This window comes from Dipodomys merriami, unplaced genomic scaffold, assembly GCF_024711535.1.
Source record: "Dipodomys merriami isolate MVZ:Mamm:240054 unplaced genomic scaffold, mDipMer1.0.p SCAF_1, whole genome shotgun sequence".
NCBI lineage: Eukaryota > Metazoa > Chordata > Mammalia > Rodentia > Heteromyidae > Dipodomys > Dipodomys merriami.
The window spans coordinates 132847256-132860334 of NW_027202270.1; the positions used below are offsets into that span (position 1 = coordinate 132847256).

The 13079-nt window shown below is 37.2% G+C and overlaps 1 protein-coding gene across 4 annotated transcripts in view; it reads right to left on the reverse strand.

The window, feature by feature from the left end:
* Window positions 1-13079, reverse strand: part of Rad51b (RAD51 paralog B) — a 552288-nt gene that overhangs the window by 292294 nt on the left and 246915 nt on the right. The gene's annotated exons all lie outside the window — the stretch shown is intronic.

Sequence of the window (13079 nt, forward strand, 5' to 3'; positions counted from 1 at the left end):
TCAGAAAGAATGACATTGCCCCACTTGTTATTAAATGGAAAGACTTGGAAAAAATTATATTAAGTGAAGTAAGCTAGGCCCAAAGAAACATAGGTCCAATGGTTTCCCTTATTTGCAATAACTAGTATATGTCTGAGTCAAGCAGAAAAGGTCAGTTAAGTTGATGGTAGGAAAATGAACCCCAAGATAAGTATTCAAATATTTTTTTCTTTCATGTGATGTTTCTAACATATTTATAAGATTATTTCTATGTTGCTTTGTATGTCCCTCATCTGAGGTATAAACTCTGCTTTTGATGTTGGTATAATTTGTGGAGGGGAAGGGCAAAAACAAATTGTTTAACTAGGGATACAGGTGGACCCATTTCAACAATGAGATATACAAATCCTTATGTCAAAAAAACGAACTTTACAACTTTGGTGGGGTGTGGGGAGAGGATTGGGTAGGAGGGGCGGGGGAGGGGGATGGGAAGGGGAAACAGAGGAGGAGGCAACAATGCTTGATAAGAAATGTTCTCATTATCTTGCCCATGTAATTGTAACCCCTCTGTATGGTATTTCTCACAGTAAAAAAAAAAAAAAAAAGATTAAGACTCTCAAAAAAAAAGAAAAGAAAAGAAAAGAAAAGAAAATGTGTGCTGTGGCTCAAAGTGGTAGAGTGCTAGCCTTGAGCAAAAACTGCTCAGGGACAGTGCCCAGGCTTAGAGTTCAAGCCCCATGATTAAAAAGAAGAAAAAAAAAAAGTTTGTTCTTCTGAACTACACAAATACTTTGCATCTATTAGAGCATATTTCATCCTTCACACTAAACAAAACTTTATACTTTCATAAGTGTTAATAATATGTCAGGTAGAAAATGAACAAGATGTTTATTTTCTCAGTATAGCTACAGAAATTAAATAAATGAATAAATAAAAATAATGTGCCTGGAAGTGGCGCTGTGGCTCAAGTGGTAGAGCGCTCACCTTAAGCTGAAGAGCTGAGGGACAGCACCCAAGCCCAGATTCAAGCCCATGACCAACCAAAAAAAAAAAAAAAAAAAGACTTCAAAAATAATGTGCCTGATATCCCAGCAGGCCATTAAGGTGAGCTGGAAGCAACACAGATCTTCAAAGTTCTGGCTTCCACTGTTTCCCTTACAGTATTATTATCATCAATCACCTTGAGGATGTTACCATGGGGTACGTGATACTATATTCACGGCACTGTGCCACGCCATTCTGTTATGGAATAAGATGAATGCAAAGATTATTGCAAGTAGAGAGGTGTAAGGAATTTTCTCTAAGGCATTTTAGCAATTTTTGATGTCTTATGTTTACCAAATTGAGTAAAACTCCAAACTACAAAGACTGTTGTAAACTACTTGAAACTTCAAATATAAAGACAACGTAAGAGAAAGTACATTTTGGTAGAGCAAGTTGTTTGGAGACTGAATGATACAGAAAGCTGGAGAGAAACTTTGAGCCCTTCACTATAAGGTCACCAGTATAAATGTAGTCTAGACTTGGACGGACTGGAAGTTACTTTGATATACTAAAGTGTTGATGGCTAGTGTGACATAACTGGTCTAATTTATGCCAGTTCTCACAAAATGAGCATTTCTGAACTTATTAAATGAAACCCTTTATCCAAAAGAAGAAAAAAATCTAGATGAATAAAAATTTAGTTTCTAGCAGGGCATTGCTGGCTAGTACCTGTAATCCTAGCTACTCAGGAGGCTAAGATCTGAGTGAGGTGTATAGTTTGAAACCATCTGGAGCAAGAAAATCTGTGAGAATCTTATTTCCAACTACCCACCTAATAGCCAGAGGTATTACACCTCCGATTAACCATCAAAAAGTCAGAAGTGGAGGTGTGGCTCAAGGAGTAGAGTACCAACCTTGAGCCAAACCACGCCCCCCCAAAACAAAAAACCATTCTGACTACCTACTCTCTCTTTCTACCATGAAGGCTGACACCTTTCTAATTACTCTGTCCAAATCAGTACCCTTTAGTTGGCCAAATTTTTTTCAGTGTGACAAAGCTTGTATTCCACTGGCAGTCTTATATTCCTTCATGACAAACCACCAAGGTTTCTATCTAGGTTTATACAGTATTAACTAGTGCAAAATTCCCCATGAGTTACTCTTGGGACACAAGAATAGATTTCATTTTAACGTGATTTCCAAATCTCCCTACAGAAAGACATCTGAAAGTACTTAAGAGATATACTTATATCCCTGGTGGTTGAAAGAAAAAAAAAAACCTGTCTAACTCTATAAAGGTTATTGAAAATACCATGCGATTAATGTTATTTATATAGCATTGAGTTAAACTCCAAAGGTAACACTTAACTACTCTCTGTTTACCAAGTTAATCTACTAGATTTGTTTACTTTGTCTGATTTACTAAGACAAATATGTTGAGTGTCTGAAATGTTTTATCTGGCCCTGGGAAAGGAAAACGAAAGGAGTGTTGTGGGTTTATTAATAGATAAGTGCAAACAGGCCCTATCCTATCAAATGAACAGCGAGGACCTTTGGCCACTGTTTACTGAAAATAAAATTAGCCTGGGCTGGCAGGTACTTATCAGATCTGAGAATAATTAACTACCCACATCTGGTACTTGTTACTGAAAATGCTAGTGGGAGCCATTACCTTTGGTAAGGGTTATATTTCCTGAACAGCTAACCTCCCCCTAACATACTAGCGAAATGCTCTTTATTCCCAAACACACTCCTGGCAACAGGGAAAGCAGTTCCACAAAGCTAATTCTCTACTTTAACTCAACAGAGAAATATTTTTAGAAATCACTGAGACACGGTTGGTTCCCACCTGATACTCACCAACACAAGACAGAAGGTCACCAGCTCTACTGCACCATGGGAACTTTGCAAATAAACAAGTCTGTTTATGTTAACCAGTAGTAATGTGTTGTACTTCAAATTTGTTTTGTTGCATTTTTGTTTGCTTTAGATTTCTCAGTTTAAAAGAAGAACCTGAAAACGAACAGCCCTCCTTATTAGTCCACTGAAAAGGCAATAATAAATTCAGGTATGTTGTGCCTAGTTTCTTTTATTAAGGGAAAGGAAATGCTTTAAGGCATTCATATAAATAAGCAATGCAAAATAAATGGTTTTATTTTTATGTCACGGGAATTTAGAGACAGGAAACTCTAGGCTATGCAATTAGCTTGCTGTGAAACTATAAACAAAGTTACTTGTTTAGTTAAGGACCTCTCATCCCTAGACTCTGCAAAATCTACATCACAAAACCTGAAGAGAGGAATAAACTGACCATGCCAGGAAAACATTTGTAAAGAAATAAGAAATTCTAAATCTTCAACAAACAAACAACATTTCTAGCTGGGCAACTATGACTCACATCTATAATCCTACTCTGGAGGCTAAGATCTGAGGGTAGTGGCTTGAAGCCAATCTGGGCTGGAAAGTACAGCTAGGAAAGCCCTTGAGACTTATCTCCAATTACCACCAAAAAGTAGAACTGTGGCTCAAGTGGTAGAGTGCTAGCCTTAAGCAAAAAGGCTCAGGGATGGAGCCCAGGCTCTGAGTTCAAGCCCTAAGCCCATCCCAAAAAAGAAAGAAAGAGAGAAAGAGAGAAAGAGAGAGAGAGAGAAAGAAAGAAAGAGAGAAAGAGAGAAAGAGAGAGAGAAAGAGAGAAAGAGAAAGAGAAAAAGAGAAAGAGAGAGAAAGAGAGAAAGAGAGAGAGAAAGAGAGAGAGAAAGAGAGAGAGAGAGAAAAAGGTAGAGTATTTGCCTCTCATGCATGAGGCCCTGGGTTCGATTCCTCAGCACCACGTAAGCAGAAAAAGCCAGACGTGGCACTCTGGCTCAAATGGTAAAGTGCTAACCTTGAGCTGAAGAGCTGAGGGACAGCACCTAGGCCCAGAATTCAGGCCCCACAACTGACCAAAATTTAAAAAAAGAAAAAGAAAAGAAAGAAGAGAAAAGAAAAATCACCACATTTCTTTTCATGGAAAACAGTAGGACTACATTAATAATATATTATGGATATTTTATCCCACTGTTTATTAAGGTAAACATCTTATTCCACCATTTATTATTAAGCAAGTAAACAGGGCTTGAGAAAAAGGAGACGCAGGAATAACAGGCATGGAAGACATTTAATACAGTGTGGAAGAAAGGCAGAAGAAAAACAGAAAAGTCAAGGAATATGTTTGGAATCAAGTAGTAAGGTCAGATAAAAAAGTGAACGTGGCCAGGCACCAGTAACTCATGCCTATAATCCTAGCTACTCAAGAGGTAGAGATCTTGAAGATTGCCATTCAAAGCCTGCCTACAAGGAACTGTCCTAGAGCATCTTATCTCCAACGAACACACACACACACACACACACACACACGACACACACACACACACGACACACACACACACGACACACACACACACACACACACACACACACACACACACACACACACACACACACACACACACACACACACACACACACACACACACGAGACCTAGCCAGGGAAATAGCAGGCCTAAGCCAGAAGACCAAAGTGGTTAGGAAAAAGAGGAGAGTCAGCATGTGAGATATCAAGGCATACAGATATTATTTGGTTGAAATGAGAGAAAAACATTAGTTGATCTGGGTAAAGACCAAGAGGATTAAAAAAGATCCTAGGAGAGGAATAAATTTGTAATTCTGTATATTCATAATCATAAGAATATAAAATATAATACTAAGAATTATTTGCATAAGACTAGCAAAATCGCAAAATGGTAAACTTCATATTAAACAGTAAGAATGAATTTGATTTACTGGAGTGTGAACGATTTCTTATAGGAATACCATTGGCAGTACCACTGACAATCTTCTGCTGGAAATCCACTGGGGTTTGACTTCAGAAAAGCAGCTTTCCTAGGATTCATAGATTTGCATGACCTAGAAACTACTTGTAATCTTAAGAAAACTGACAGTTCAAATATTTTCATGTCACCAATTGATTTCTCTGAGGTGTCAAATTCAATCACCAATTGTTATAATGTCTTAGATGCACTCTTTTGCTTTCACTGTTCTCTCTGAAAGCACCTTTAACTTCCAGAGTCAGCTTTAGCTCAAGCAGCTCCTCAGATAAGTAGACTTAGCCAAGCATTTACTGATAGGAACAAAATCTCTGTACACAATTATCTGAGATACAATGCCCTATTATCACTCAAAATTTTTAAATGCTTTGTCTGAGCTTATAAATTAATTATTTTCCTCATGTGGAATTTTCTATTTGAAAAGAAATTACACTTTCAGAAAAGCTTTTGGTTTTCAATTGTTTTGTATGTGTGTGCGCGCTGGTCCTGGAGTTTGAACTCAGGGCCTGGATGCTGGCCCTGAACTTTGCTCAAGGCTAGCACTTTACCGCTTGAGCCACAGATCCAATCTGGCTTTTTCATGGTTAATTGTTGATAAGAGTCTCATGGTCTTTGTTGCCTGGCTGACTTTGAACTGCAATCCTCAGATCTCAGCCTCCTGAGTAGCTAGGATTACAGGCATAAGCCACCAGTGCCTGGCTCAATATTCAACTAAAAAAACCCTAAATTTAAATTTTAGGGAAAATTATATGGCTTATTTTTTAAGGAAAATTATGCCTGGGGAGTTAGCTCAAATTGTATACAATATTTTAACTTTTATATCCTATTTCAATATATCCATTAAGCAAGAAATTTTAATGTCTTCAAGATGGCTGCTATAAAAAACTTAAAACTTTCTTTGAATCATGAAGCTATTTGATTGTGCCTAGATACTTAAATTTCTTTGTTTACTGTTGCTTTTTTTTTCAAATTTTTGTTAATAGTAATAACCTAAGACTACAACCTACACAGAAAATTTTACATTAGCACTATTGACATGTTAGAGTAGGGATTCTTTAGGAGTTGTCATGTATACTTGCATACTCTTGGATGTCTACCAATGTCTGTAGCCTAACATAGTATTATTGATCCTATCTTCCTGCAGTTGTGACAACCAAAACTTTCCAGACATTGCCAGATTTCCTCTGGAAGCAAAAACAATCGCCCACTTTTAGAAGATACTGCTATTGAGGAATGGCGACTATTACAACTTCAAATTTAGGAATGGTATTATAAGGACATAATAAAGTAGGAAGAAAAGAGCATGGCTTTAGATGTTGCCAGGTGGGGCTGGGAAGATGGCTCAGTGGTAGAGTGCTTGCCTTGAATGCATGAGGCCCTGGGTTCCATTCCTCAGCACCACATAAGCAGAAAAGCCGGAAGTGGCACTGTGGCTCAAGTGGTAGAGCGCACACCTTGAGCTGAAGAGCTCAGGGACAGCGCCCAGGTCCAGAGTTCAGGCCCCATGATCAAAAAAAAGATGTTGGCAAGTTTGGGGCAAAATTTAAATTATCTGTATAGCCTTATGAAAATTAAATTAAGTCTTAACTTCCTCATGAGTGAAAGGGAAATATACATTCTTATAGACACTTCTCTTTGGCCAGAATCCCCGTTTGGAGAGCAGGCTAAAAGTATCCATGCTTCTTTCACTCTCAGTCCAAATCATGTTCCAAGGTCAGGGCCACAAACCAGATTAAACTCTGAAATAAATTCACCTTCCAGTCCTCAATATCTGTGATTTCTGCTAGAGTTAATCAGAAGAGATTCACTTCCTTTCTGTTTAGGAGTGTAAGCTAGCAGAATCTAAGCCCGGAGCTTCTGGGTAGGAAACGCCTGAACATCAAAGCCAACCCAATGGAAGACATAGTCAAGGAAGGCAAAACCTCATTGAAATGGTCCTTAATAACAGAAGTCAGATCTACGCCCTTAATATATTTACTTCTGGTGATTTTAGCAAATTCCCTCTCATTTTAAATTAAATTTGAGTTTTATCAGTCAGAATGAAAAAAAATCAATCCGATAAATTATCTATCTCAAATAGCTGTTGAAAAGACAAAAACAGAAGGTAATAATAGGCTTGTAATGAAGTTCCTTCTGATGCGTAATTTATAGAAAGCAAAACAAACACTATTATGAGAGAACTCAAAACACAAGACAGTAAAAGATCCAACAACTTCTGAATTAGCTTTGACTTCTTTTCAACAAACTAGTAGACGTTCTAAAAGAGTTTTAATTCATGCAGCTAAAACCCTTCCTAAGTTTTTTGTTTTTTTTTTTTTTTTTTTATCAGCAAGCCAATGAACAGTACTTGCAAACTTTTGTTTAGTATGCTATTATGTTTTAGATGGCAAATGGTAAGGGTTTCATTATAAGGGGTGCAGGTTTAGTGTATCTTGCTGCCAGGTGGCTGAAGGAAGAGACTTATCGTTAATAGATGAAAACCAAGTAACAGGGTTGGAACTAGAAGAAATCAAGTGAGGTACCTGCCACAGAAGCAGAGAATACCAAAGACTTCACTGATCAAGATAAATAATACATTAATGCAATATTTTAAAAATCAACATTAATGCCAAAAATCGATGATGAAGAAAATATTAGAATTTTAAATAAGAACAGGATCAGTATCACTGGCATTTCATTTTTGTCTCAACAATATGGATTGGCAGAGTTTGCAAAATAAGAGTAAATTTCCAGGCTATAAGGAGCAGAATCATTCTATAGTCTTCAAAAGCATTCAGGACTCAAAGGTACTCGAGAGCTAACCTAGTTAGGAATCCTGATAGAAAGGTATGAAACTCGGGTTCAAGTTCCAGCTCTACCACTACTAAGGAATGTGACATTGAACAAACTACTGGGCCTTTCTAACCATTTTTTCCTGAAATTGTAAAGTATATACCAGATGATTACTAAGATAATTTCCTAGCTCTAAAAGCCTATGATTTCATGGTAAAATTGATTTCTTTTGATGCCTAAAAATAAATCAGGCCCAGTATGTTGTAATTCCAGTTTAGCATTTGTGTTGTTATCTGGGAGCTTAGGTAATAACAAGTTTCCACCATACAAGTTTACTGTGAAAACAATCCAAGTTGAGGGTAATTTTTTTCCCAAATAAGAGTGCTCTGGCAGGTTTCAAATTCCATTCAATTATGAGATCCTGAGATGGGGAAGTCGGCAGCTTTCTGATGTGGGTATAGGGTGGCATGGTTGTTGATCTGTGTCTCTAAAAGCTAAAATAATAATTCACCTGGCCACCCATTGACCAGTCTATCAAAGCATAAAGTAACTGGGTTAATAAGTGACTGCTTATAATTCCGAACAATTTACAGAAAAAAATGAAAATATAAAATTAATACAATGAAAAAGTGACAAGTGTCTGGAATGGGGAATAAGGAATAAATATAAGCTATTAATTTTCAAGAAACATCCCAAAAGTTAAAGGTGCTGAAAGTAGCATGTGATTTAGAAAACACAAAATAGAAGTAAAAAGTGATTACAAAACAAAATTTCTGCACTCAGGGTCCATACACAAAATTTTAGGTGGTTTTATATTTTTGCCAATTTTTTTTTGCTGAACTATAAGTAAAAAATCATAATGAGCCAAGTAGCTTTGTAAAAGAAATGTATAATGAAAACAGAAATTATTTATTTTAAAAAAAACTAGAAATCAACATTTTTAAGGGAAAGGGAGAAAGGAGGGGACAATAGGAACTTGATAGAAGTTTTATATGTATATATATAATATACATGTATTTTATAAATATAAAAATAGCACAATGAAGTCCACGAAAAACAGTTGAAAAGGTAGGGATAGGACACAAGGAAATTCAGAAAGAGAAATGGCAGAGGTGAATTTGATCAAAGGAGATTCTATGCATGTATGAGGTTATCACAATGAGACCCCTTGTATGACTTGTTCCGATAAAAATCACCATTTAAAAATATTTACATCTAAAGAGGCTGAGATCTGAAAATCTGGCTTTGAAGCCAGCCTAGGCAGAAAAGTCTGTAAGATTCTTATTTCCAATTAACCACTAGAAAACCAGAAGTGGATCTGTGGCTCAAAGTGTTAAGAGCACTAGCCTTGGGCAAAAGAGCTCAGTGACAGCACCCAAGCCTTGAATTCAAGCCCCACGACCCACCAAAAAACAAAAAAAAAAAATCAAAAAACAAAAAAAGCTTACGCGCAAAACTTCGAACATAGATGAGGTAGATATGATGTACAAATGCATGCCCCATTTTCATCTCAGAGTTCATGTTATTCTATCCATATTCCCACTAATTTCCCCTTACTCTCAAAAAGAGCTATTCATTACAAATAGAAAATTAAACACATCTTTTGGGTACTTTAGCTTCCTTATTTGTAAAAATGCAGGCAATTGTTATTAACTACTTTGCCTACATATGAAGTTATAAAAAAAAAACTGACCAAGTTCTTGGAGTACCTTCTGATACTGAGATATTTTAATATAAAAAGTAAAACAACAAAAAATTAAATCAATTTTTGCTTAAGGTAATATTTCTTCTAAGCAGCACAAAATGTTTGGGAGAATTTATCTTTAATCCCCCACCAGCACCTCTGTATAGCCAAGCAAAGTATTAATATTCACCTTTACTAGATACATAAAAAAAGAAAACTGAAACTATTCAAGCCAGATCAAATGAAAAACCAACAGTAAGGACAAAAATAATTTGGACTCCAGAATGTTTTTCGATTTTTCATACTGTCTGAGTCCCTGGGGTTCTATCATTATGTCACTTGTATTGCTATTATATTTGCATATGTACGCCATTGTTTTCTCTAAAGGACATGGACTAACACTCTATTGAGGAGTTTCATACATTTGGAAGACAAGTGTTATATAAGACATCGACATCCAAATGCAGTAACTGATTTTCAGCTCACTTTATACAAGGACACTTTTCAGTTGGCTTGCCTAAAGAATACAGCAAGAAGGAAGAAAATTAAATACATCTGTGGATCACTGGAATTGAACAGTATAGCTTGGTATTTCAGAGGTTTGAAATCTAAACCATTTATTTGGCAGATGCAAAAATTACTTCAGTATTACACTGAAAAAATTATACCATTTGGGCCCAGTCCATAATGCCACAGGCGTGGATGATGCAACTTCCAACTCAGTTACAGAGTATTTTTATAGCACTTACCAAGTCATTATAACTTCATATACTAAGACATTTCCCTTCCGATTCATACAATGGTTCTTGTTCACGGAGTTTAGTCAAGACATGTTACGATGGGGTGGGAGAAGGGAAAAAAAAAAGAAGGCTGTATGAAGGGTGTGGTTGAGACTCGTCTGCCAGGAGCTCCTTTTCCTGAATGTTGCCTATTATTCATTTCCTGGGATACATAAGGCAAAAGCTCTTTCTTTCTACGGTCTCAAAACTAATCAGCTGGGGCTGGGAATGTGGCTTAGTGGTAGGGTGTTTGCCTCATACTCATGAAGCCCTGGGTTCAATTCCTCAGTACCACATAAACAGAAAAAGCCGTAAATGGCTGCGTGGCTTAAGTGGTAGAGTGCTAGCTTTGAGCAAAAGAAGTTCAAGGACAGTGCCCAGGCCCTGAGTTTAAACCCCAGGACCAGCAAAAAATAAAAATAAAAAACAAACAAACAAACAAAAAACTAGTTTATGTCTAGGATAAGCAGAAAAGGTCAAAAGCCATGTACTTATGACCAGATAAGATGATGTTAAGCTAAATGAACCCCAAGATAGGGACACAAGTGGTTTTTTTCTTTCTTGCTATTGTTTCTAACGTATTTATAATGTACCATGTGATTTTTTTGTTTCTTTGTATGTTCCTCCCCCATGGTATAACCCGTTTTCACTGTACTTGATGTCCGTGCCCTGTATCTTGTATATACACTTCTCTAATTTGGGGAGGGGAAGGGAAAAAACAAAATGTTTAAATAGGGATACAGTTTTACCCATTGTAACAATAAGATGTACAAGATACTATGTTGAAAAATGAACTTTACAATTTAGGCGGGGGGGGGGGGGGGGGGGGAGGTGGGGGGTGGCGGGATAAGTTGTGGAGGTGGGAGGGAAGGGATGGTAGGGGAAAAACAAAGGAGGAGGTAACAATGCTTGATAGGACATGTAGTTATTACCTTGCTCATGTAACTGTAACCCCTCTGTACAGTATTTTTACAATAAAAAACATTTAAAACAACAACAACAAAACAAAACTAGCCAGCTCTGGCTTGAATTCTGTTTCCTCAGACTAATACAGCTACCCAGACTCTCAAATAAAAAGCTGTACATGTTATACAGGAAGTAGACTCTTCTCCAGCAATTTCTCTCCAAGATCAGAAATATAGAGGGCAAGAGCTAATCAATACCTGGCTCCTGTGACTGACAAACCAAATACAAATAAAGAAACCCACAAATAAAACAAACAGGATTAAGTCATATTTTAAATTTGACTGCTTCTAAATAAGAAGATAGGATGAGAATATACAGGCTCTGCATGCATAATCCCTAAATCCAAACCATTAAGGGCCACCATTAATGTCACAAGTGGAACATTGCACACCTGACCTCATATGATACATTGCAGTCAAAATACAGGCACACAAAAATGTATAAAATGATCTTCAGACTTTGTATAATTGAAACACAAAGTTAGACTTGAGCCCCATCTCCAAGATATCCTATTGTGTATATGCAAACATTCCAAACCTACTTCCTACCCCCAACACACAATCTGAAATCCAAAACACTTCCAGTCCCAAATATTCACATAAGGGATTTGATAGACAGCCACCTGGGCGCTCATCTTCTATCTACTAGCTCTGTTTGGCAAGGCTGATTTACTTCTGGATAATCTTTTCTGATCTATCACACAACACACATGGTCCAAAAGGTATCTAAGATTCTTTTTTAAGTTCAAAAATTCATCAGACAACCCAATTCCTTACTTTTAATTTTACTACTTCTTTCCTGCCATTTCTTTCTCATAACATGCTTTAAAACATGAAGCTTGCATCGCTTAGTTTATATAAACTGGTGAAATCCAAAGCAGAGGAAAGCAAGTACTCATACGCAGAGAAGAGGGAGAAAAGGGGGAGGATTAGGAGGGGGAAAAGGAGGAGGAGGAGGAGGAGGCGGTAGGCTGGCTCCAATCTACTCAGGGGCTGAGATCTGAGGATCCTGATCATGGTTTGAAACCAACCTGGGCAGAAAAGTCCCCATGACCCTTGTATCTCCAATTAACCACTCAGAAACTGGAAATGGACCTGAGCTCAAAGTGGTAGAGCACGAGCCTTGAGCAAAAGAGCTCAAGGACAGCACTCAGTCCCTGGGTTCAAGCCTCAGGACTGACCAAAATAAAAAAAAGAAAGAAAGAAAGAAAAAAGAAAAAGAAAAAGAAGATTATCTAGTTATTTAAATCTGGCTTACCCAGTCGGGCCATTTTCAGAGACTCAAAAATAGTTGTTTATAGAAACAAATATAATGGACACTAGATATACTTTCCCAAGTAATTCATGAATAAATCACTTAGCATTTAATGATCCTATTAAGATGAAATCAAATGTGAATTATCATAGACCTAACACTAAGAAAATCCTATTGGGCCTATTCTAAGTACAACTTAATTGCCAAACTAAAAGCCACTCAGGACAAGAAAAACTGATCTGTTTCATCAAGACTGAGATAATTTCCCTCAAGTACTTCTTGACTTAAAAGATCCTCTAGAAGGCTGATAGATAAATAGATAAAGGGAGGCTCGATCTTTCTTACAAACAGGCAAGGAAAAACTATGAATGAAACTAAGAACAGCCGGGCACCGGTATTCCTAGCTATTCAGGAGGCTGAGATCTGGTTCAAAGCCAGCCCGGGCAGGAAAGTCCATGAGACTCTTATCTCCTATAAACCACTCAGAAAACCGAAAGTGGCACTGTGGCCTTGAGCTGAAGAGCTGAGGGACAGTGCCCAGGCCCAGAGTTCAAGTCTCACAACTGCCAAAAAGAAAAAGGAAAAAGAAAGAAAGAAAAAAAGAACTAAGAACACTCCAATAACAAAACATTCTGGAATTTTAAAACCTGAAATACAAAAGCCATTCTCTGTAAAGATGAACATCTTCCATTCTGCAAGCTCTGTCAACACCACCAACCTCAAACACTTAGCTCACAAAAAAATGTGATGACGCAGGAAATTGTCTGGAAACAAACAAATAAACAGAAACAGCAT